The sequence below is a fragment of the Pristiophorus japonicus genome, unplaced genomic scaffold, assembly GCF_044704955.1.
Source record: "Pristiophorus japonicus isolate sPriJap1 unplaced genomic scaffold, sPriJap1.hap1 HAP1_SCAFFOLD_700, whole genome shotgun sequence".
Lineage (NCBI taxonomy): Eukaryota > Metazoa > Chordata > Chondrichthyes > Pristiophoridae > Pristiophorus > Pristiophorus japonicus.
The window spans coordinates 224,557-248,115 of NW_027254614.1; the positions used below are offsets into that span (position 1 = coordinate 224,557).

The window sequence follows — 23,559 nt, forward strand, 5'->3', positions numbered from 1 at the left end:
CATCGGCATTACACAGCCTGCTGCTCTGCTTCTGTAGCTGTCAACACATGAGCAGGAACCCGATCCCCCTGTGCCAGTCTGCAGGGGCCACTGACCAAGATACCGAGCAGACAGCAAACCAGCCGTGGGCATCACTGACACAAGTCAGGCCATATAAGGCAAAAGTCAAGAAATCGTTCTAAAACACCGCACGACCTCTAACCCCAGAGTCTCAGAGCTTTATGTCTGTGCTGCAGTTGAGGGTAGCTCATGCCAGGGGTCCCATTCTCTGGTTTCTAGGTTACTGGCACCATCTGTGGGCAGTAGGCGCTCCGAGCTTCAGTCCAGCCCCCTGGGACTCTTACTCCAGATTTAGTCCCAGACTCCGCTTAGCGTCTCAGAGTGACAGCTCGACCGAGATAGGGAGCTCAAAGTGCCGAGGATCAGGTGATCACATGCACCGATACCCCAGAGTTCGCAGGCCTCTCTCCGCCCCTCAGCGCCGCCTTGTCTCCCCCCCTCAGCCCAGCCTCTCTCCGCCCCTCAGCCCATGATAAACCCTGTCCTCTCCGCCCCTCAGCCCGGCCTCTCTGCCCCTCAGCCCGGCCTCTCTCCCCACCAACAGCCCAGGCTGAGCCCGACCTCTGAGATTCTGCGCTAGGTTGGGGGGAGGGAGAATCACTAAACACCTGCAAAACAAATCCATCTGAGCCTGAGAAACATCAAGGGGTATCATTCAGCCCTGGGAACAGCAGAGCTGAATGGGCTCCTCCTGTTCCTGTGTAACAGGTTCGAGGGGGGAGTGCAGGGAGGAGAGATAATGAGTGGAATTTAGCGGAATTCTCTGGAATGTGTCAGTGGAACCAGAGATTCCAGTCACACATAACTCGCAGCATCGGTGCAGTGCCAGAGTAAGGTCTGCGATTCCTTGAATATTATCACAGCTCCTCACAGGGCCCGGCCTGCAGAGAATCACAACTAGAGCAACCGGCTGGCCTCAACCCATTTTACACATTTAATCCATACAAGGTACAGAAATGTCTGCATTGAGTTACAGCACTGAGCGTGAGTGTCCAATCTACTGCCCAACTCTCCCATCGAAGCCCCTCCCTCTACTGCCCAACTCTCCCATCGAAGCCCCTTCCTCTACTGCCCAACTCTCCCATCGAAGCCCCTCCCTCTACTTGCCCAACTCTCCCATCGAAGGCCCTCCCTCTACTGCCCAACTCTCCCATTGAAGCCCCTCCCTCTACTGCCCAACTCTCCCATCGAAGCCCCTCCCTCTACTGCCCAACTCTCCCATCGAAGCCCCTCCCTCTACTGCCCAACTCTCCCATCGAAGCCCCTTTCTCTAGTACCCCAACTCTCCCCACCCTAACATCCAACTGCATTTTAAATGCCCCTACTATCTTTATCTCCACCAACGTATCTGGTGAATTATCCAAACATTTATCTCCCTTTGAATAAAGACGTTCTTCTAATATCTGTTTTAAATTTACTTTTCACTCATTTAAATTCCAATTTAACCTGGCTTACTCTGATGTATTATTCTGGTTTTATCTTGTAGATCTGTACCATATAATATTTGATCATCATCATAGACAGTCCCTCATAATCGAGGAAGACTTGCTTCCACTCTAAAAATGAGTCCTTCGGTGACTGAACAGTCCAATATGAGAACCACAGTCCCTGTCACAGGTGGGTCAGCCAGTCGTTGAGGGTAAGGAAGGGTGGGACAGGTTTGCCGCACGTTCTTTCTGCTGCCTGCGCTTGATTTCTGCATGCTCTCGGCGACGAGACTCGAGGTACTCAGCGCCCTCCCGGATACACTTCCTCCACTTAGGGCGGTCTTTGGCCAGGGATTCCCAGGTGTCGGTGGGGATGTTGCACTTTATCAGGGAGGCTTTGAGGGTGTCCTTGTAACGTTTCCTCTGCCCACCTGGGGCTCGCTTGCCGTGAAGGAGTTCCGAGTAGAGCGCTTGCTTTGGGAGTCTCATGTCTGGCTTGCAAACAATGTGGCCTGATCAAGTGTGGTCAGTGCTTCGATGCTGGGGATGTTGGCCTGGTTGAAGATGCTAATGTTGATGCGTCGGTCCTCCCAGGGGATTTGTAGGATCTTGCGGAGGCATCGTTGGTGGTATTTCTCCAGCAACTTGAGGTGTCTACTGTACATGGTCCATGTCTCTGTACCATACAGGAGGACGGGTATTACTACAGCCCTGTAGACCATGAGCTTGGTGGCAGATTTGAGGATCGGGTCTTCGAACACTCTTTTCTTCAGGTGGCTGAGGCTGCACTGGAGGCGGTGTTGAACCTCGTCATCAATATCTGCTCTTATTGATAAAAGGCTCCCGAGGTATTGGAAATGGTCCACGTTGTCCAGGGTCGCGCCATGGATCTTGAAGATTGGCAGCCGGGGGTGGGGGGCGGTGGGGGTGCAGTGCTGTGCAGCGGGGACAGGTTGGTAGAGGACCTTTGTCTTACAGATGTTTAGTGTAAGGCCCATGCTTTCATATGCCTCAGTGAATATGTTGACTATGACTTGGAGTTCAGCCTCTGTATGTGCGCAGACGCAGGCATCGTCTGCATACTGTAGCTTGACGACAGAGGTTGGGGTGGTCTTGGACCTGGCCTGGAGACGACGAATGTTGTACAGGTTCCCACTGGTTCTGTAGTTTAGTTCCACTCCAGCGGGAAGCTGGTTGAGTGTGAGGTGGTGCATGGCAGCGAGGAAGATTGAGAAGAGGATTGGGGCGATGACGCAGCCCTGCTTGACCCCAGTCCGGATGTGGATTGGGTCTGTAATGGATTCGTTGGTAAGGATCACGGCCTGCATGTCGTCGTGGAGCAGACAAAGGATGGTGATGAAATTTGGGGGGCATCTGAAAAGGAGATCGCTCCATAGACCCTCGCGGTTGACAGTGTCAAAGGCCTTTGTAAGGTCAAAGAAGGTCATGTACAAGGGCTGGTGTTGTTCCCTGCATTTTTCTTGCAGCTGTCGCGCTGTAAAAGTCATGTCTGTTGTGCCCCATAGGGGACGAAATCCGCACTGTGACTCCGGGAGGAGCTCCTCAGCCACAGGGAGAAGACGGTTGAGGGGGACTCTAGCGACGACTTTCCCAATGGTGGTGGCGGGTAGCATGCTGCGAGATGGAGTCAAGGACACTCGAGTCAAAGGCAGTGTTATGTATCCATGTAAACCTTACCAAAATGTAAGACTTGCCACCAGCCTGTGGGAGATCGAAGGGTCACCTGTGCACCCTGGGGCAAGCAGGTATAAAAGGTGATGCTGCTTCCTTACTCTAGAGTCTAAATAAAGAGACCAAGGCCACAACAGTTTGAGCTTGCGATATAGTCCTGTACATTTATTCTGAACACAACAGGCAGAGTCCCGATTGAGGAAATCTTCAAAGTGCTCCTTCCAGCGGGCCCTGACTGCCTTGGTGTCCTTGATGAGTGTTTCCTCAATTTTGGCCAGCAGTGGGGTGGGGCCTTGGGTATTTGGGCCTTGACTGTGGTGAAGGATCCTTGCACATCATGGCTGTCGGCCAGTTGTTGTATCTCCTGTGCTTTCTCCATCCACCATCTGTTCTTTAGGTCCCGAGTTTTTTGTTGGACCTCGGCCTTAAGCTGTCTGTAATGCTGCCTTGCTGCTCCCGAGTTGGGTTGTTGTTTAAGGCTCAGAAATGCCCTGCACATGCTGTCATGTATTTCACCATCTTGCAATGACTATAAGTATGTAACTGTAACTCATGCATACTGTACCTGTACCCTTGTAATGCACACCCTGACCACAGGGAGTGAGCTCCTCACCTGGGCTTCCAGGTATAAAAGGGGAGGTCCCACCCAGGATCAGCACTCTTCAGTCCTGGAAATAAAGTGAAGGTCACAGAGTGACCGTGTCTGATATATCCATGCCTCGTGTGAGTTTGTAACAAGGTGCAGAGACACGACATCTGGTGACGAGAATCGGGAATCACCGAACCAGGAGGATGGCCACCGGTGGCACAGAAAAACGCTACTGTGTGGGTGAGGACTGGGGCGACTTTGTGGAAAGACTCCAGCAGAACTTTGTCACAAAGGACAACGGCTGACAAGCGGAGGGCGCATCTACTGACCAGCTGTGGTCCACAGACGTATGAGCTGATGAAAGACCTGCTCGCACCCCAAAAGCCAGCGGACAAGTCCTTCGAAGAGCTCAGCCAGCTGATCAGTGAGCATCACAAGCCGGCAAGTAGCGTACACATGGCCCGGCATCAGTTCTACCCTCACCGGCGTCGGGAGGGTCAAAACATCTCGGACTTCGTGGTGGAACTGCGGTGTTTGGTCAATTTCTAAGTTCTCCGATGCCTGCAGGGGGGAGATGTTAAGGGACTTTTTCATCGAGGGCATTAATCATGCCGACATTTTCAGGAAGCTCATAAAGACTAAGGATTTGACTTTAGACGGGGCAGCATTGATAGCTCAGACCTTCATGGCAGGGGAAGAGGAGACCAAGCTAATTTACGCACACAGTCCTGGTTTCAATGTTGCGATGAACCAGGGAGTTAATGTAGTAAAAAGGACACAGAGCTCCACAGGCAGGCAAGGGCAATTCACACCGTCCAGGCAGGCAGGCAAGGGCAATTCACATCGTCCAGGCAGCTACTAGCTCCAAGGTGGGCCTGCAACAGGGACAATGGAAAGGGGATCGGCAATTCACGCCATCACGAAGAACAATGATGGGACAATTAACACCCTCCATCAGAAGGCTTAGAAACAGCCAACCGAGCCATCAGAGAGGAATGCCTGGGAATGGCCCTTTTGTTAACAGCAATCTCAGCTCATGTTGGAGATGTGGGGGCAGACACACTGCAAAAATCTGCAGGTTCCAACTTTACACCTGTAGGATTTGTAATGTCAAGGGACACCTGGCCAGGATGTGCAAAAAGGCAGTAGCGAGGCTAGTCTGCGAGACAGACGAACCAGGCGAGGGGTCTGAAATGCAGGATGAGGTCTGGGGAACAACCATGGATGCTGAAGTTCAGAGAGTTCATGTGGCCGACGTCCACAGCTCATACACCAAAACGCCACCCATGATGATGAAAGTCTTACTGAATGGCATCCTGGTGCACGTGGAGCTGGATACCGGAGCTAGCCAGTCCCTCATGAGCACCCAACAATTTGAGAGACTATGGCCACACAGAGCTAGCAGGCCCAAATTGGAACGCATTGAGATGCAGCTACGTACGGACACCAAAGAGATCATCTCAGTGCTGGGCAGTGCAAACTTGGTGGATCAGAGAACCGGTTGCCACTCTGGATTGTTCCAGGAAATGGCCCCGCGCTCTTGGGGAGGAATTGACTAGCTGAGATGAATTGGAAATGGGGGCATGTGCACGCCATTTCATCCGTGGAGCGAAGTTCAGCTCGCAGGTATTGCAAAGATTCGAGTCACTCTTTCAACCCGGTGTCGGAACGTTCAAGGGCACCAAAGTAGTGATACACATCACTCCGGACGCCAGACCAGTGCACCACAAAGCCAGAGCGGTGCCGTACGTGAAGCGTGAAAAAACTGAAAGTGAACTGGACAGGCTGATCAGAGAGGGCATAATTTCGCCCGTTAAATTCAGCGACTGGGCAAGTCCCATTGTTCCCGTCCTCAAAGCAGATGGCTCGGTTAGGATTTGTGGCAACTACAAAGCCACCATCAACTGAGTGTCGCTGCAAGACCAATACCCGCTCCTGAGAGCGGAGGACCTTTTTGCCATGCTGGCAGGTGGTAAGCTGTTCATGAAGCTGGACCTCACTTCGGCCTACTTGACTCAGGAACTGGCTGAAGAATCCAAGTTTCTGACCACCATCACGACACACAAAGGATTATTTGTCTACAACAGGTGCCCGTTTGGCATTCGTTCGGCAGCGGCTATCTTTCAGCGAAACATGGAAAGCTTGCTCAAGTCCATCCCTGGAACGATCGTGTTCCAAGACGACATCCTTATAATGGGTCGAGACACTGAGGGACACCTCCGCAACCTGGAGGAGGTGCTACGCCGATTGGAAAGGGTAGACCTGCGGCTGAAAAAGGCCAAGTGCGTGTTTTCGGCCCCAGAGGTCGAGTTCCTGGGCAGGAGGGTTGCTGCAGTCGGGATCCGGCCCACTGAATTAAAAACTGAGGCGATTCGCTGGGCGCTCAGGCCCGGCAACACGTCGGAGTTGCGATCATTCCTGGGACTCTTGAACTATTTTGGGAACTTCCTGCCAAACTTAAGCACAGTGTTGGAGCCGTTACACACGCTTCTCCGTAAAGGTTGTGAATGGTCTTGGGGGGATTGTCAAGAACGGGCTTTCAATAAGGCGAGGAACCTGCTGTGTTTCAACAAGCTGTTGACTTTGTATGACCCCTGTAAAAAACTGGTTTTAACATGCGATGTGTCATCCTACGGGGTTGGGTGTGTTTTGCAGCAGGGTAATGATGACGGCCGACTCCAACCGGTGGCTTACGCCTCCAGGTCGACTCCCAGGCAGAGCGTGGATACAGCATGGTCGAGAAGGAGGCACTCGCGTGTGTGTATGGTGTGAAAAAGATGCACCAGTACCTTTTCGGTAGATGGTTCGAGCTAGAGACGGACCACAAGCCGTTAACATCCCTGTTGTCCGACAGCAAGGCTGTCAAAGCTAATGCGTCAGCTCGCATACAGCGATGGGCCCTCACGCTGGCTGCGTATGACTACACCATACGGCATCGACCAGGCACCGAAAATTGCGCTAACGCGCTCAGCAGGCTCCCACTGGCCACCACCGAGGGTTGTCGGAGCAGAGCGCCGAGATGGTCAAGGCCGTTGAGGCTTTTGACACTGCAGGCTCCCCCATCACAGCCCAACAGATCAAACTCTGGACCAACAGGGACCCCCTCCTATCCACGATAAAGAAATGTGTCCTGACTGGGGACTGGGCGCCCGCACACAGGGCGTGCCCCGAGGAAGTCAGGCCGTTTCAGAGACGGATGGATGAACTCTCCGTCCAAGCCGACTGCCTGTTATGGGGCAGCCGGGTAGTCATGCCCCAGAAAGGAAGGGAAGCGTTCATCAGGGAACTCCACAGCGAGCACCCTGGCATCGTGTTAATGAAGACCATTGCCCGGTCACACGTGTGGTGGCCGGGGATTGACTCAGACCTGGAACACTGGGTTCGCAGGTGCACGACGTGTGCCCAGCTGGGCAATGCCCCCAGGGAGGCCCCACTCCCACCAGGCCATGGTCACGTATTCATGTAGATTATGCGCGCCCATTTATGGGGAAAATGTTCCTGATCGTTGTCGATGCATACTCGAAGTGGATCGAGTGCATCATATTGAACTCGTGCACGACATCCATCATGTGGAGAGTCTGCGTACGGTTTTCGCGACCCACGGCTTGCCGGATATCCTGGTCAGCGATAGTGGCCCGTGTTTCACCAGCCATGAATTCCAGGAGTTTATGTCGGGTAATGGGATCAAGCACGTCCGGACAGCGCCGTTCAAGCCGGCCTCCAATGACCAGGTGGAACGGGCAGTCCAAATCATAAAGCAGGGCATGCTATGCATCCAAGGATCCTCCCTTCAGTACCGCCTATCGCGCCTCTGCTGGCCTACAGGTCCCGGCCGCACTCGCTCACGGGTGTCCCGCCAGCGGAACTCATGAAAGGCATGCTCAAGACGCGGCTGTCCCTCATTCACCCAGCCCTGGCAGACATTGTTGAGGGCAAGCGCCAGTCCCCACTACACATGCGATCTATTAACTCTTGGATCTCCTGGTCATTCTCATCAAACCAGTCCTGTGTTTCTTGGTTGAGTGACCGAGCGTCTCTTCGCAGGCACTGGTTATGGAGGCCTGGAGGGCAGACCAAGTGCTGTAGGCATTCTGCATCTTGGGGTCATCAAGGCACGCCAGGTTAGCTGTGAGACGCTGACTGTATAGGTCTCTCTTAGCTGGGTCTTTGAGTTCCCCGACATTGACTTTTTTGCGGCAATGCTTCTGCTGCCGTCGCCGCTTTGGGGCTTTGTTGATGTCAATGATGGATTGGATTAGTCGGTGGTCCGTCCAGCAGTCGTCAGCTCCTGTCATATTGCGAGTGATGTGCACATCCTGCGATCCCTGGCTCGGACGATGGCATAGTCGAGCAGGTGCCAGTGTTTGGAGCGAGGGTGTTGCCATGATGCCTTGTATTTGTCTCTCTGGTGGAACAAGGTGTTAGGGATGACACGATCATGTTCTAGACATTTTGTCAGAAGTAGGATACCGCTGGAGTTGGTTTTCCCTACCCCCTCTCTGCCGATCACTCCTCCCCAGATGGCTGTGTGCTTGCCGGCCCTGGCGTTGAGGACACCGAGGAGGATCAGTTTGCCATCCGCAGGGACACGGGACTCAAGGCTGGAATAAAAACCCTCTTTCCCTCTTTGGTCTCATTGATGTTGGGGCGTATGCACTGATAACTGTGGCGCATTGATTCCAGGATAGGGTTAGTTGGAGAATCATGAGACATTCGTTAACCCCTCATTATCTGAGTATTTGATATGGCTTGATGAATGCCCCTTTCACCTTTTTCTTTAGATTATCGAGCATGTGCTTCTCTAACCTTCCCTCATGGCTCAGCCCCTTTACACTTGTGATCATTCCCTCCGCTCTCGCCCTATCCGGCCAACAGCCCCCTCCCTCCCTCCCTCCCTCCCCCTGCCCCTCTCCCTCACTCCTCCCGCCCCTTTCCCTCCCTTCCGCCCTTCTCCTCCCTCTCCTTTCCGCCCCTCTCCCTCCCCTCTCTCCGCCCTCTCCAACCAGTACATTGTGGGCACGCAAAGGAATTCCTTTCCCTCCAGTCTCTAATTTTCCTTGTTTATACAAAGGCAGTGCCTTCTTATTTGGAAGATGCTTGAGGGGGAACTCCAAGCTTGTCTTCCATTGATGACCTCTTTCTCATCCCAGACATTTCAACCAAGCTCGGAGCCACTAACCGTTACTCCCTGATTTTCCTCATCTGCCAGCCTTCACTGCGTTCTGGGCCTTGACCCCGGACATAATGCCCCACCCTGAGGGCCTTGACCTCTGACCTGATTCCCCACCCTGGGGCCCTCAGCCCCTCCCCTGGGCTTTTCAGTAATCAATGGTCAATGTTGCAACATGCTGGGGTGGGGGGATGGCAGAGACCTGGATTCTGCTCCCAATGAACTGAAGTGATTCAAGCACAAAGGCCTCATACACACCAACCAAGGCTCCAGCCAGCTCGAGCCAGGACACACCCAGCTCCATGTACAGTGAAACTCCACACAGCACAGGCCACAGGACAATAGACAAAGCCCCTTCGCCACAGCTCTCAGAATAAAAGGCATTTATTATCAGATTCACAAAAAGAAGTTTTTGTATCATTTATTTTTTCTTCAGTTTCCCCCACTCATCTATTGCAGTCACAACTCTCTCCCCCTGGGGTACAGTTCCTGAAGATGCTGACTCTCCCTGGGGTACAGTTCCTGAAGATGCTGACTCTCCCTGGGGTACAGACCCTGAAGGTGCTGACTCTCCCTGGGGTACAGACCCTGAAGGTGCTGACGCTCCCTAGGTACAGTCCCTGAAGGTGCTGACACTCCCCAGGGTACAGACCCTGAAAGTGCTGACACTCCCTGGGGTACAGTTCCTGAAGCTGCTGACTCTCCCTGGGGTACAGTTCCTGAAGGTGCTGACTCTCCCTGGGGTACAGTTCCTGAAGGTGCTGACTCTCACTGGGGTACAGTTCCTGAAGGTGCTGACGCTCCCCTGGGTACAGTTCCTGAAGGTGCTGACTCTCCCTGGGGTACAGTTCCTGAAGGTGCTGACTCTCCCCGGGGTACAGTTCCTGAAGGTGCTGACTCTCACTGGGGTACAGACCATGAAGGTGCTGACTCTCCCTCGGTGTCTGCCCCCAAAAGTTTGTCACCATCCTCCACCTGCTCCACGATGACATGCAAGCCATGATCCTGATGAACTGATCCCCCACAGACCCAATCCATGTCCGGACCATGGTCAAGCAGGGCTGCGTCATCGCGCCAACGCTCTTCTCGATCTTCCTCGCTGCAATGCTCCATCTCACGCTCAACAAGCTCCCCGCTGGAGTGGAACTAAACTATAGAACCAATGGGAACCTGTTCAACTTTCGTCACCTCCAGGCTAGATCCAAGGTTGTCCCATCCTCTGTCATCGAACTACAGTACGTGGACAACACTTGCGTCTGCGCACACTCAGCGGCCGAACTCCAAGCCATCGTCAACATTTTAACCGAGGCATTCGAAAGCATGGGCCTTACACTAAACATCCGTAAGACAAAGATCCTCCACCAACCTGATCCCGCCACATAGCACTACCCCCCCCGGTCATCAAAATCCACGGCACGGCCCTGGACAACATGGACTATTTTCTATACCTCAGGAGCCTACTATCAGCAAGGGCAGACATCGACGACGAGGTACAACACCACCTCCAGTGTGCCAGCGCAGCCTTCGGTCGCCTGAGGAAGAGAGTGTTTGAAGACTCGGACCTCAAATCTGGCACCAAACTTATGGTCTGCAAGGCAGTAGTGTCACCTGCCCTCGTATTTGGCTCAGAGTGGTGGACTATATACAGCAAACACCTCAAAGCGCTGGAGCATTCAGCGGGTGAAATTTGCTTCCAATCACATACAATGCACTCAAAGAATTTCAAACAATATATAACCAAAGCCACAATCGTTCAAATTGAAGAGCAGGGAAATGGCTGAGAGCAGAGAAGCAGAAATAGAATGTTTGGGTGTGGCATTCATGTGGGAGACAACAAGGAGCATCATTAACCCTGTGAGTGCTTTCCATCTCACGGCCCCTCTAAACACCCTGCCCCTATATACACCCCACCCCTATAACCACCCCGCCCCCTGTAACCACCCCGCCCGTATAAACTCCCCGCCCCTATAACCACCCCGCCCCTATAACCACACCGCCCCTATAATCCCCCGCCCCTATAACCACCCGCCCCTATAACCACCCTGCCCCTATAATCACCCGCCCCTATAACCACCCCGCCCCTATAACCTCCCCGCCCCTATAATCACCCGCCCCTATAATCACCCGCCCCTATAACCACACCGCCCCTATAATCACCCCGTATAACCACCCTGCCGTATAAACACCCCGCCCTTATGAACACCCCGCCCCTATAAACACCCCACCATATAAACATCCCGCCCCTATAAACAGCCGACCGCCTGCCCATCCCATCAGGGGCGCAGCATGGTTTGGGAATCCATGGACATCTCGGAGTCATTGCGTCCCCAGAATACAGGGACAGCACCCCCTACAGGCCGGGCCTGGTATACAGGGACAGCACCACCTACAGGCCGTGCCTGGTATACAGGGACAGCACCCCCTACAGGCCGGGCCTAGTATACAGGGACAGCGCCCCCTACAGGCCGGGTCTGGTATACAAGGACAGCGTCCCCTACAGGCCGGGCCTAGCATATAGGGACAACACCCCCTACAGGCCAGGCCTGGTATACAGGGACAGCGCCCCCCCCTACAGGCTGGGCCTGGCTTACAGCGACAACGACCCCCTACAGGCTGGGCCTGGCATACAGGGACAGCGCCCCCTACAGGCCGGGCCTGGTATACAGGGACAGCGCCCCCCTACAGGCCGGGCCTGGCATACAGATACAGCACCCCCTACAGACCGGGCCTGGAATACAGGGACAGTGCCCCCTACAGGCCGGGCCCATAATACAAGGAGAGCACCCCATACAGGATGGGCCTGGAATTCAGCGAAAGCACCCCCTACAGGCTGGGCCCGGAATACAGGGAGAGCACCTCCTACAGGCCAGGCCCAGAATACAGGGAGATCACCCCCTACAAGCTGAGCCCAGAATACAGGGACAGTGCCCCCTACAGGCTGGGCCCAGAATACAGGGACAGTGCACCCTACAGGCTGGGCCCAGAATACAGGAAGAGCACCTCCTACAGGCTGGGCCCAGAATACAGGGAGAGCACTCCCTACAGGCTGATCCCAGAATACAGGGACAGAGCCCCCTACAGGCTGGGCCCAGAATACAGGAAGAGCACCCCCTAAAGGCTGGGCCCAGAATACAGGAAGAGCACCCCCTACAGGCCGGGCACGGAATACAGGGAGAGCACCCTCTACAAGCTAGACCTGGAATAAAGGGAGTGCGCCCCCTACATGCTGGGCCTGGAATACAGCGAGAGCGCCCCCTACATGCTGGGCCTGGAATACAGCAAGAGCACCCCTACAGGCTGGGCCCGGAATACAAGGAGAGCATCCCCTACAGGCAGGTGCTCTTTGTTTCAGGTATGGAATTCTAAGTGGCTGCTGGATTGAGTAGTCTAACCTTGTGTGGGGTTGCATTAGGGACTGTGTTCACAGTCTGACCTTGTGTCGGATTGCGTTAGGGACTGTGTTCACAGTCTGACCTTGTGTGGGGTTGCATTAGGGATTGTGTTCACAGTCTGACCTTGTGTTGGGTTGCGTTAGGGACTGTGTTCACAGTCTGACCTTGTGTGGGGTTGCGTTAGGGACTGTGTTCAGTCTCTCTTTGTGTGGGGTTGTGTTAGGGACTGTGTTCACAGTCTGACCTTGTGTGGGGTTGCGTTAGGGACTGTGTTCACAGTCTGACGTTCTGTAGGGTTGCGATAGGGACTGTGTTCACAGTCTGACCTTGTGTGGGGTTGCATTAAGGACTATGTTCACAGTCTGACCTTGTGTGGGGTTGTGTTAGGGACTGTGTTCACAGTCTGACCTTGTATAGGGTTGCGTTAGGGACTGTGTTCACAGTCTGACCTTGTGTGGGGTTGCGTTAGGGACTGTGTTCACAGTCTGACCTTGTATGGGATTGCGTTAGGGACTGTGTTCACAGTCTGACCTTGTGTGGGGTTGCATTAGGGACTGTGTTCACAGTCTGACCTTGTATGGGGTTGCGTTAGGGACTGTGTTCACAGTCTGACCTTGTGTGGGGTTACATTAGGGACTGTGTTCACAGTCTGACCTTGTGTGGGGTTGCGTTAGGGACTGTGTTCAGTCTGACCTTGCATTCATGGTGAGTCTTGCTTTTGTTGCTACCCAAGTGGAGTCCTTCATGTCAGTGCCAGGAGACGAGTGTAAGTGTGGGTCAGTAGAGAATCATCGGAAATTCTCCAGGGCCTGAGCAGTAATTCTAACTATCCATGTCCAATATCACTGAGATTCCAGGACAGGTTCATATTCCCATGAGAATGTCATCATCACAACTTACTGGCATTCACAGGCTGCTTTGGATGATTCAGCCAGGCTGTTCAAACTGCTCAAAATTCCATAGAATCTACAGCACAGAAACAGGCCATTTGGTCCAACTTGTGTAAGGGGCATTTATAGCGCCCTCTCACCCTGCCCCTGTATCGCTCTATTTTCTTCTTCCTCGTGTATGTATCCACCTTTAATACATCAATGCTTTCTGCTTCAAGCACCCCGTGACAGCGACTTCCACATACTCACCGCTCTGTAAAGAAATTCCTCTTAAAATTCTTTATTTGATCTGCTAGTGACTGTCTTAGATGAATTCCCATTTGTTCTGGCAGCGTGCACAAGTGGAAACAATTTTTTTCACATCCACCCTATCAATCCCCTTCATAATTTTAAACACATCAATCAGGTCTCCTCTTAGAGATCAAGGACATCAAATCACTGAAAGCATTAAACACACAATGTGTGATGTCATGGTTGAATATACTCACACTCACTCTCCGGGGGTCACAGACCAACACTGGCATGGAAAGATGCTTGAGGACAGGTGACAGCAGTGGACCTGGACACAAGAGTCAACAGCTTCAGCAGAGAGAAGGAAATGGCAAAGAAATGACAGAGGCACCATCTCTAACCTACAAAGGTATCAAACACTGACTCCCAGTCAGGGCCATTGACTCCAGCCATGGGCCACTGACTCCAGCCATGGGCCACTGACTCCAGCCATGGGCCACTGACTCCAGCCATGGGCCACTGACTCCAGCCATGGGCCACTGACTCCAGTCAGGGGCCAGTAACTCCAGTCAGGGGCCAGTAACTCCAGCCATGGGCCAGTGGCTACAGCCATGGGCCAGTGACTCCAGCCATGGGCCAGTGGCTACAGCCATGGGCCACTGACTCCAGCCATGGGCCAGTGACTCCAGTCAGGGGCCAGTGGCTACAGCCATGGGCCAGTGACTCCAGCCATGGGCCAGTGACTCCAGTCAGGGGCCACTGACTCCAGCCAGGGGCCAGTAACTTTAGTCAGGGGCCAGTAATTCCAGTCCAGGGGCCAGTAACTCCAGTCAGGGGCCAGTAACTCCAGTCCAGGGGCCAGTAACTCCAGCCAGGGGCCAGTAACTCCAGCCAGGGGCCAGTAACTCCAGTCTAGGGGCCAGTAACTCCAGTCAGGGGCCAGTAACTCCAGTCAGGGGCCAGTAACTCCAGTCCAGGGGCCAGTAACTCCAGTCCAGGGGCCAGTGACTCCCTGCCCTGTTAGTCAACGTGACCTTTTACAGATGCCAGTGATATGCTCCACAGAATTTGCTGATGAAGATGAGGTTTGGCACACTATGTTCCATTTGAGTCTATAACCGGCCAGACTGTGCAAGTTACCCTGTTCTCTTTCAGCGTCACTTTGATGAACTGTTGCATCCCAGGTCTGATGTTCAAGGTCTTTGCTTCAGTCCCTGTGGAAGGTGACTGCCTTTTCTCTCCTCCTGCACTGCCCAATTCTGATGGGGGTCAGTTTCTGGCCATTAACCCAGGCTCAACAACTTCAGCAAATCGACAGACCCAGGTGAGGAGCCAAAGGTCAATGTATGGGCCTGCAACAAGGTCAGAGAGACAGAAGACAAAAAAAAACGCGGACTTTTATTAATTTAAAGTGTTATCAGGTCCAGCAGACACCTGGCACCTTGCCTGTTAAAAGCCAGTAAACAATAGCACTCAACTCGGCAAAGTTTATGAAGAGCCAAGTGACCTCTGACCTCCCTTGGGGCCTACATGCTCTTCCACATTTACCCTCAGTAATGGGCGGCAGCTAAAGTCACTTTATTTTGGAGCCCACACACACCAAACATTGTGAAACATCGCAGCCAAGCAGCTCCTTCGTGTCCATCCCAAGGTCTCTCTGTAATCAGCACCTCTCTCAGCCAGTCCTATACTCAAATCTCTAACCTGACATCCGTCTACACCACCACTTGTTTATCTGTTGTCAATCTTCTGTACATCAAAGTGAGGGGTTGGTGCTGGATATAGGACATTTCTTATTACAGCAAACAGCACAGGGTTAGATACAGAGTAAAGCTCCCTCTATGCTATCCCATCAAACACTCCCAGGGCAGGTACAGGGGGTTAGATACAGAGTAAAGCTCCCTCTACACTGTCCCATCAAACACTCCCAGGGCAGGTACAGCAAGGGGTTAGATACAGAGTAAAGCTCCCTCTACACTGTCCCATCAAACACTCCCAGGGCAGGTACAGCATGGGGTTAGATACAGAGTAAAGCTCCCTCTACACTGTCCCATCAAACACTCCCAGGGCAGGTACAGCACGGGGTTAGATACAGAGTAAAGCTCCCTCTACACTGTCCCATCAAACACTCCCAGGGCAGGTACAGCACAGGGTTAGATACAGAGTAAAGCTCCCTCTACACTGTCCCATCAAACACTCCCAGGGCAGGTACAGCACGGGTTAGATACAGAGTAAAGCTCCCTCTACACTGTCCCATCAAACACTCCCAGGGCAGGTACAGCACGGGGTTAGATACAGAGTAAAGCTCCCTCTACACTGTCCCATCAAACACTCCCAGGGCAGGTACAGCATGGGATTAGATACAGAGTAAAGCTCCCTCTACACTGTCCCATCAAACACTCCCAGGGTAGGTACAGCACGGGTTAGATACAGAGTAAAGCTCCCTCTACACTGTCCCATCAAACACTCCCAGGGCAGGTACAGAGTAAAGCTCCCTCTACACTGCCCCAAAAATGTGCCACAGCCTCCCGCCTCCCCCCTCCCCGCTGATCCCAACAAAACAGCCACGATTGCAATCTCCATTCTCCACACCAGCTGGGTGGTGAACCCTCTGACCAGGCTGATGTAGAACCCTCAGTGTAACTGGGTCTGTGTGTATATCAGGGAGGGAGAACAACAGAAGGTCTAATGTAAATGCGTTGAGTGAATGGATCAGTGGGTTACCGCATGAAGCATCTGTAACTTTACTAACTTCAATGCATTAGGCCAGGAGTTTGTCCCAGAATTCCAAGCCAACTGCTCTAGGGATTCCTTTCCGAGCTGCAGCAATGCACTGACACCTTGTGTTCAAATAGTGACATGACTCACACCACCCCAGCAAGCAGACATGGGCAGAGGGAACAGGGCAAGGGAAACATAGGGCAGGGGGTGGGGGGGAGGGAGGAAGAGACAGGGCAGGATGGAGACATGGCTTGGGGGAGAAACATGGCTGGAGGGAGAAACAGGGCGGGGGGAGAGACTGGGCCGGGGGGAGAGAGACAGGGTGGCGGGGAGGGGGAGAGACAGGGCGGGAGGGGAGAGACAGGGCGGGGGGGGGGGGGGGGGAAGAGACAGGGCGGGGGGGGGGGAAGAGACAGGGCGGGGGGGGGGAAGAGACAGGGCGGGGGGGGGAAGAGACAGGGCGGGGGGGGGAAGAGACAGGGCGGGGGGGGGGAAGAGACAGGGCGGGGCGGGGGAGAGACAGGGTGGGGGGGAGAGACAGGCCGGGGGGGGGGGGGGGGAAAGAGAGACAGGCCGGGGTGGGGGGGGAGAGAGACAGGCCGGGGTGGGGGGGAGAGAGACAGGGCGGGGGGGGGGGGAAGAGAGAGACGGGGGGGGAAGAGAGAGACAGAGCGGGGGGGGGAGAGACAGGGTCGGGGGGGGGAGAGACAGGGCGGGGTGGGGGAGAGACAGTGCGGCGGGGGGGGGGGGGGGAAGAGAGAAATGGATTTGAAAGTGACATTGCAGAAGAGCTGAGGTTTCGATCAGACTGAAAGTGAAAGTGCTGATTACACAGAAACATTCCCAGTTCAAAATAAATGTCGTTTGTAAAGAGAACAGGGTAATGTTATCAAAAATATATGTCAGATCCAGAGCCACCTGTCTGACCACACCAAGGAGAGATCGGATAATGCCAGCACCGAGATACTAACCGCTGTCACCAGGAAGCAGCCTGAGTACAGCTTACAATGTGCCCGGCTAATGCAGGTTTAAACGAGTCTTGAGCTGTTGAGGAACCATGACAAGGAGAGCCCATGCCAGGGTCAGGAATTAGAAGGATCTCACACCGCTGCCCCCTCAACCCAATTCTACACAGCACCGATTTGCAACATTTTCCAAATTTCAGCAACATTCCCTCTTGGCACTGCAGGGAATCATTCCCTTGATGGAATTTCTCCATCTCATTAGGAAAGGAGTGTGGAGGTGGAGACAAGAAGGATTAGGGAGAGAGGGGAAGGTGTGAAGAGAATGGGAAAGGGCAGAGGGGAAGGGGAGACCAGGAGTATGCAAGAGACAGAAGGTGCTGACTCTCACTAGGGTATGGGTCCCCTCCCCTCCTGAAGGTGCTGACTCTCCCTGGGGTACAGTTCCTGAAGGTGCTGACTCTCCTAGCGTACAGACCCTGAAGGTGCTGACTCTCCCTGGGGTACAGTTCCTGAAGGTGCTGACTCTCCCTGGGGTACAGACCCTGAAGATGCTGATTCTCCCTGGGCTACAGACCCTGAAGATGCTGATTCTCCCTGGGGTACAGACCCTGAAGGTGCTGACTCTCCCTGGGGTACAGTCCCTGAAGATGCTTACTCTCACTGGGGTACAGACCCTGAAGGTGCTGACTCTCCCTGGGGTACAGTCCCTGAAGATGCTTACTCTCACCGGGGTACAGACCCTGAAGGTGCTGACTCTCCCTGGGGTACAGTCCCTGAAGATGCTGACTCTCACTGGGGTACAGACCCTGAAGATGCTGACTCTCCCTGGGGTACAGACCCTGAAGGTGCTGACTCTCCCTGGAGTACGGTCCCTGAAGATGCTGACTCTCCCTGGAGTACAGTCCCTGAAGATGCTGACTCTCCCTGGGGTACAGGTCCCAAAAGGTGCTGACTCTCCCTGGGGTACAGTCCCTGAAGGTGCTGACTCTCCCTGGGGTACAGACCCTGAAGGTGCTGACTCTCCCTGGGGTACAGACCCTGAAGGTGCTGACTCTCCCCGGGGTACAGACCCTGAAGGTGCTGACTCTCCCTGGGGTACAGATCCTGAAGATGCTGACTCTCACCGGGGTACAGACCCTGAAGGTGCTGACTCTCCCCGGGGTACAGACCCTGAAGATGCTGACTCTCACTGGGATACAGACCCTGAAGGTGCTGACTCTCACTGGAGTACAGACCCTAAAGGTGCTGACTCTCACTGGGGTACAGACCCTGAAGGTGCTGACTCTCCCTGGGATACAGACCCTGAAGATGCTGACTCTCACTGGGGTACAGACCCTGAAGGTGCTGACTCTCCCTGGGATACAGACCCTGAAGGTGCTGACTCTCACTGGGGTACAGACCCTGAAGGTGCTGACTCTCCCTGGGGTACAGGTCCCAAAAGGTGCTGACTCTCACTATAGTACAGGTATCTTCCTCTTTGGAAGGTGCTAACTCTCATTGGTAGAGCAGTAGAATTATGGACTCTAAATGAGGTACATTCGGTGACTCAGTGACCCTCCCCCCGGGCTACATCCTGGCACTGCTACACCCCACAGCTTAAAAACTAAACTTTGGGCAAATAAAGGGAAGGGAAAACAACAAAGCTGAAAGTGAAGACAGGCTAACGGGTGAGGGGAAGAGACCCTTGATGACCCCTGGTGTGATCCCTCAGTGACCCCTGGTGTGGGCTCTGTGACCCCTGGTGTGATCCTTGTTGTGCGCCGTGACCCCTGGTGTGATCCCTCAATGACCCCTGTTGTGCACCCTGTGACCCCTGGTGTGATCCCTGTTGTGCGCCCTGTGACCCCTGGTGTGATCCCTGTTGTGCGCCATGTGACCCCTGGTGTGAGCCCTGTGACCCCTATGTGACCCCTGGTGCGAGCTTTGCCCTGAGTCATGTGACCAGTGCTGTGAGCGGACGAGGATTCTTGTTCTACCTGGACCCCTCCCTCTGGCCTCTTACCCTCGCTGGATCTTTTCATTGCGAACTGCCAGCGTGACATCAGCCATCTCAATTTCTCTGCTCCCTCACTCACTCCAATCTGAACTGCCTCTGAACTGCTCCCTCTGAACTGCTGTCTCAGATCCAACCTCAACAATGTCATTAAACCTGCTGACAAGGGTGGCACTGTTGTTGTTTGGCGAACCGACCTCTACCTTGCGGAGGTTGAATGCCAGCTCTGACATCTCCTCCTACCTCCCCCAAGACCATGATCCCACTGCCGAACATCAAGCCTGTAATGTGTGCCCCTGTGAGGATGCTCACAGGTTGGTAGAGCTGTTGAGTTGGGAGTGGCTTAGCCAGAAACGTAATGTTCACAAGACTCAATAAAACCAGTTGGGTTCGGGGGGATCCACGATGAGGCAGCTGGTTGTGACCCTGGTGGATGAACCTGTAATGTATAGTGTGATTGTTAAACCTTTGCTCGTCCTTAATAGCAATGTGTTGCTATTAATACTTAAGCAAAGAACCCACGCAGCAAATTTATTACAAGGCCATTGTTTCCAAGACTGTCACTGACCTCCTATCCTCTGGAGATTTTCCCTCCATGGCCGCCAACCTTGTCATTCCCCAACCCCACACAGCCCGCTTCTACCTCCTTCCCAAGAACCACAAACAGGACTGCCCCGGTAGACCCACCGTTTCAGCCTCTTCTTGCCCCACAAAACTGATTTCTTCCTATCTCAACTCTATTTTTCTTCCCCGTGCCCAGTCTCTTCCTACCTACACCCGCGTCTCTTCCGACGCCATCCACCACTTTAACAGTTTCCAGTTTCCTGGCCCCGTCTCCTTTTCACCATGGACGTCCAATTTCTCGACACCTCTATCCCCCACCAGGACGGCCTGAGATCGCCGGATCTGCTTCTTCCTTGAACAGAGGCCCAACCAGTCCCCATCCACCAGCACCCTCCGTCCGACTCACATTGAACAACTTCTCCTTTAACTCCACTCACTTCCTCCAAATTAAAGGTGTTGTTATCGGAACCTGCATGGGTCCTAGCTGTGCCTGCCTTTTCGTGGGAAATGTGGAACATTCTTTGTTCCAGTCCTACTCGGGTCCCCTCCCTCACCTCTTTTCCCAGTACTTTGATGACTGTATCGATGCCGTTTCCTGCTCTCGCCCTGAACTAGTAAATTTCATTCACTTTGATTCCAATTTCCACCCTTCCTTCACCTTCACATGGTCCATCTCCGACTCTTCCCTTCCTCAACTTCTCTGTCTCCATTTCTGGGAATAGGCTTTCGACAAACATTCTCTAAAAACCGACTGACTCCCACAGCTACCTGGACCACACTTGCTGCCACCCTGCTTGCTGTAAGGACTCCATCCCATTCTCACACCTTCCATACCAGTACTACCGATATATTTTTCTTTTTCCTCAACTGAGGATCCCCCCTCCACCGTGGCTGACAGGGCCATCGACCGTGTCTGTGCCATTTCCCGTTCCTGCTCTCACCCCTTCCCCTCCCTCCCTCCCAGAACTACGACAGGTTCCCCTTGTCCTCGCCTTTGGCCCCACCAGCCTCCACATTCAATGGATCATCCTCCGCCACTGGTCCATGAAAGCTCAGCCTGAGCTCGAGGAACAGCACCTCATCTTCCAATCGGGCACTTTACAGCCGTCCGCACTCAACATCAACAACTTCACACTCTTGTCCCGATGTTTTCCCTCCCTCCCCCTCACACGCTCCCTCTCTCCCCCACTCTCCCTGTCTCTCCCCTCACAGCCTCTCTCCTCACACCCTCTCCCTCCCTCTCTCCCCTCACACACTCCCGCTCCCTCTCTCCCCTCCTCCCCCCCTCACACCTCCTCCCCCACTTTCTCACTCACAGCCCCCTCCCTCCCTCCCTCTCCCTCACACATTTTATCCCTCCCACCTCACCCTCTCCCCTCACTCTCTCCCTCCCACACCCTCCCCCTTCTCACCCTCTCCCCTCACACACACTCTCTCTCCCCCCACACCCTCTCCCCTCACATTCTCTCTCTGTCTCCCACACTCTCCCTCAAACTCTCTCCCCCCGCACATACTCTCTCCCTCACATTCTCTTTCCTTCCACACTCTCCCTCACATTCTCTCCCTTCCCTCACATATTCTCTCTCTCTCCCTCCCTCCCTCACACATTCTCCTCTCTCCCCTCCCTCCCCTCACACATTCTCTCTCTCCCCTCCCTCCCCTCACACATTCTCTCTCTCCGTCCACACACATTCTCTCTCTCTCCCCTCACACATTCTCGCTCCCTCCCCTCACACATTCTGTCTCTCTCCCCTCACACACTCTCTCTCCCTCCCTCTCCCTCACACACTCTCTCCCTCTCCCTACCCTCCCCCCCTCCCCTCACACATTCTCTCTCTCCCCTCACACATTCTCTCTCTCCCTCCCCTCACACATTCTCTCTCTCTCCCTCCCTCCCCTCACACATTCTTTCTCTCCCTCCCCTCACACATTCTCTCTCTCTCCCTCCCCTCCCCTCACACATTCTCTCTCTCTCTCCCCTCCCCTCACATTCTCTCTCTCCCCTCTCCTCACACATTCTCTCTCTCTCCCCTCCCCTCACACATTCTCTCTCTCTCTCCCCTCACACATTCTCTCTCTCTCCCCTCCCCTCACACACTCTCTCTCTCTCTCTCTCTCTCTCTCCCTCCCACATTCTCTCTCTCTCCCCTCCCCCTCACACATTCTCTCTCTCTCTCCCTCCCCTCACACATTCTCTCTCTCTCCCCTCCCCTCACACATTCCTCTCTCTCTTCCCTCCCCTCACACATTCTCTCTCTCTCTCCCCTCCCCTCACACATTCTCTCTCCCCTCACACATTCTCTCTCCCCTCACACATTCTCTCTCCCCTCACACATTCTCTGTCTCTCTCCCCTCACACATTCTCTCTCTCTCTCCCCTCCCCTCACACATTCTCTCTCTCTCCGGTCCACACACATTCTCTCTCTCTCCCCTCACACATTCTCGCTCCCTCCCTCACACATTCTGTCTCTCTCCCCTCACACACTCTCTCTCCCTCCCTCTCCCTCACACACTCCTCCCTCTCCCTACCCTCCCCTCACACACTCTCTCTCTCCCCTCCCTCCCCTCACACATTCTCTCTCTCCCCTCACACATTCTCTCTCTCCCTCCCCTCACATCATTTCTCTCTCTCTCCCCTCACACACTCTCTCTCTCTCTCCCCTCCCACATTCTCTCTCTCTCCCCCTCCCCTCACACATTCTCTCTCTCTCCCCTCCCCTCACACATTCTCTGTCTCTCCCCTCCCCTCACACATTCTCTCTCTCTCTCCCCTCCCCTCACACATTCTCTCTCCTCCCTCCCCTCACACATTCTCTCTCTCTCTTCCCTCCCCTCACACATTCTCTCTCTCTCTCCCCTCCCCTCACACATTCTCTCTCCCCTCACACATTCTCTGTCTCTCTCCCCTCACACATTCTCTCTCTCTCCCCTCCCCTCACACATTCTCTCTCTCTCCGTCCACACACATTCTCTCTCTCTCCCCTCACACATTCTCGCTCCCTCCCCTCACACATTCTGTCTCTCTCCCCTCACACACTCTCTCTCCCTCCCTCTCCCCTCACACACTCTCTCCCTCTCCCTACCCTCCCTCACACATTCTCTCTCTCCCTCCCTCCCCTCACACATTCTCTCTCTCCCCTCACACATTCTCTCTCTCCCTCCCCTCACACATTCTCTCTCTCTCCCTCCCCTCCCCTCACACATTCTTTCTCTCTCTCCCCTCACACATTCTCTCTCTCTCCCCTCCCCTCACACACTCTCTCTCTCTCTCTCTCTCTCTCTCTCCCTCCCACATTCTCTCTCTCTCCCCTCCCCTCACACATTCTCTCTCTCTCTCCCCTCCCCTCACACATTCTCTCTCTCTCCCCTCCCCTCACACATTCTCTCTCTCTTCCCTCCCCTCACACATTCTCTCTCTCTCTCCCCTCCCCTCACACATTCTCTCTCCCTCACACATTCTCTCTCCCCTCACACATTCTCTGTCTCTCTCCCCTCACACATTCTCTCTCTCTCTCCCCTCCCTCACACATTCTCTCTCTCTCCGTCCACACACATTCTCTCTCTCTCCCCTCACACATTCTCGCTCCCTCCCCTCACACATTCTGTCTCTCTCCCCTCACACACTCTCTCTCCCTCCCTCTCCCCTCACACACTCTCTCCCTCTCCCTACCCTCCCCTCACACACTCTCTCTCTCCCTCCCTCCCCTCACACATTCTCTCTCTCCCCTCACACATTCTCTCTCTCCCTCCCCCTCACACATTCTCTCTCTCTCCCTCACACACTCTCTCTCTCTCTCCCCTCCCACATTCTCTCTCTCTCTCCCTCCCCTCACACATTCTCTCTCTCTCCCCTCCCCTCACACAT

At 54.1% G+C, this 23,559-nt stretch overlaps 1 protein-coding gene across 1 annotated transcript in view; it reads right to left on the minus strand.

Annotated features, from left to right (window-relative positions):
• LOC139256284 (pleckstrin homology domain-containing family A member 7-like) overlaps window positions 1–19,197 on the minus strand; it is a gene marked incomplete at its 3' end in the record, with an annotated part of 55,882 nt that extends 36,685 nt beyond the window's left edge. The window contains exons 1-3 of the mRNA XM_070874165.1: window positions 19,140–19,197; window positions 14,592–14,803; window positions 13,709–13,779 (exon numbers count right to left, since the gene is read on the minus strand). The remainder of the gene's footprint in view (window positions 1–13,708; window positions 13,780–14,591; window positions 14,804–19,139) is intronic.
• Window positions 19,198–23,559: the final 4,362 nt, after the last annotated feature.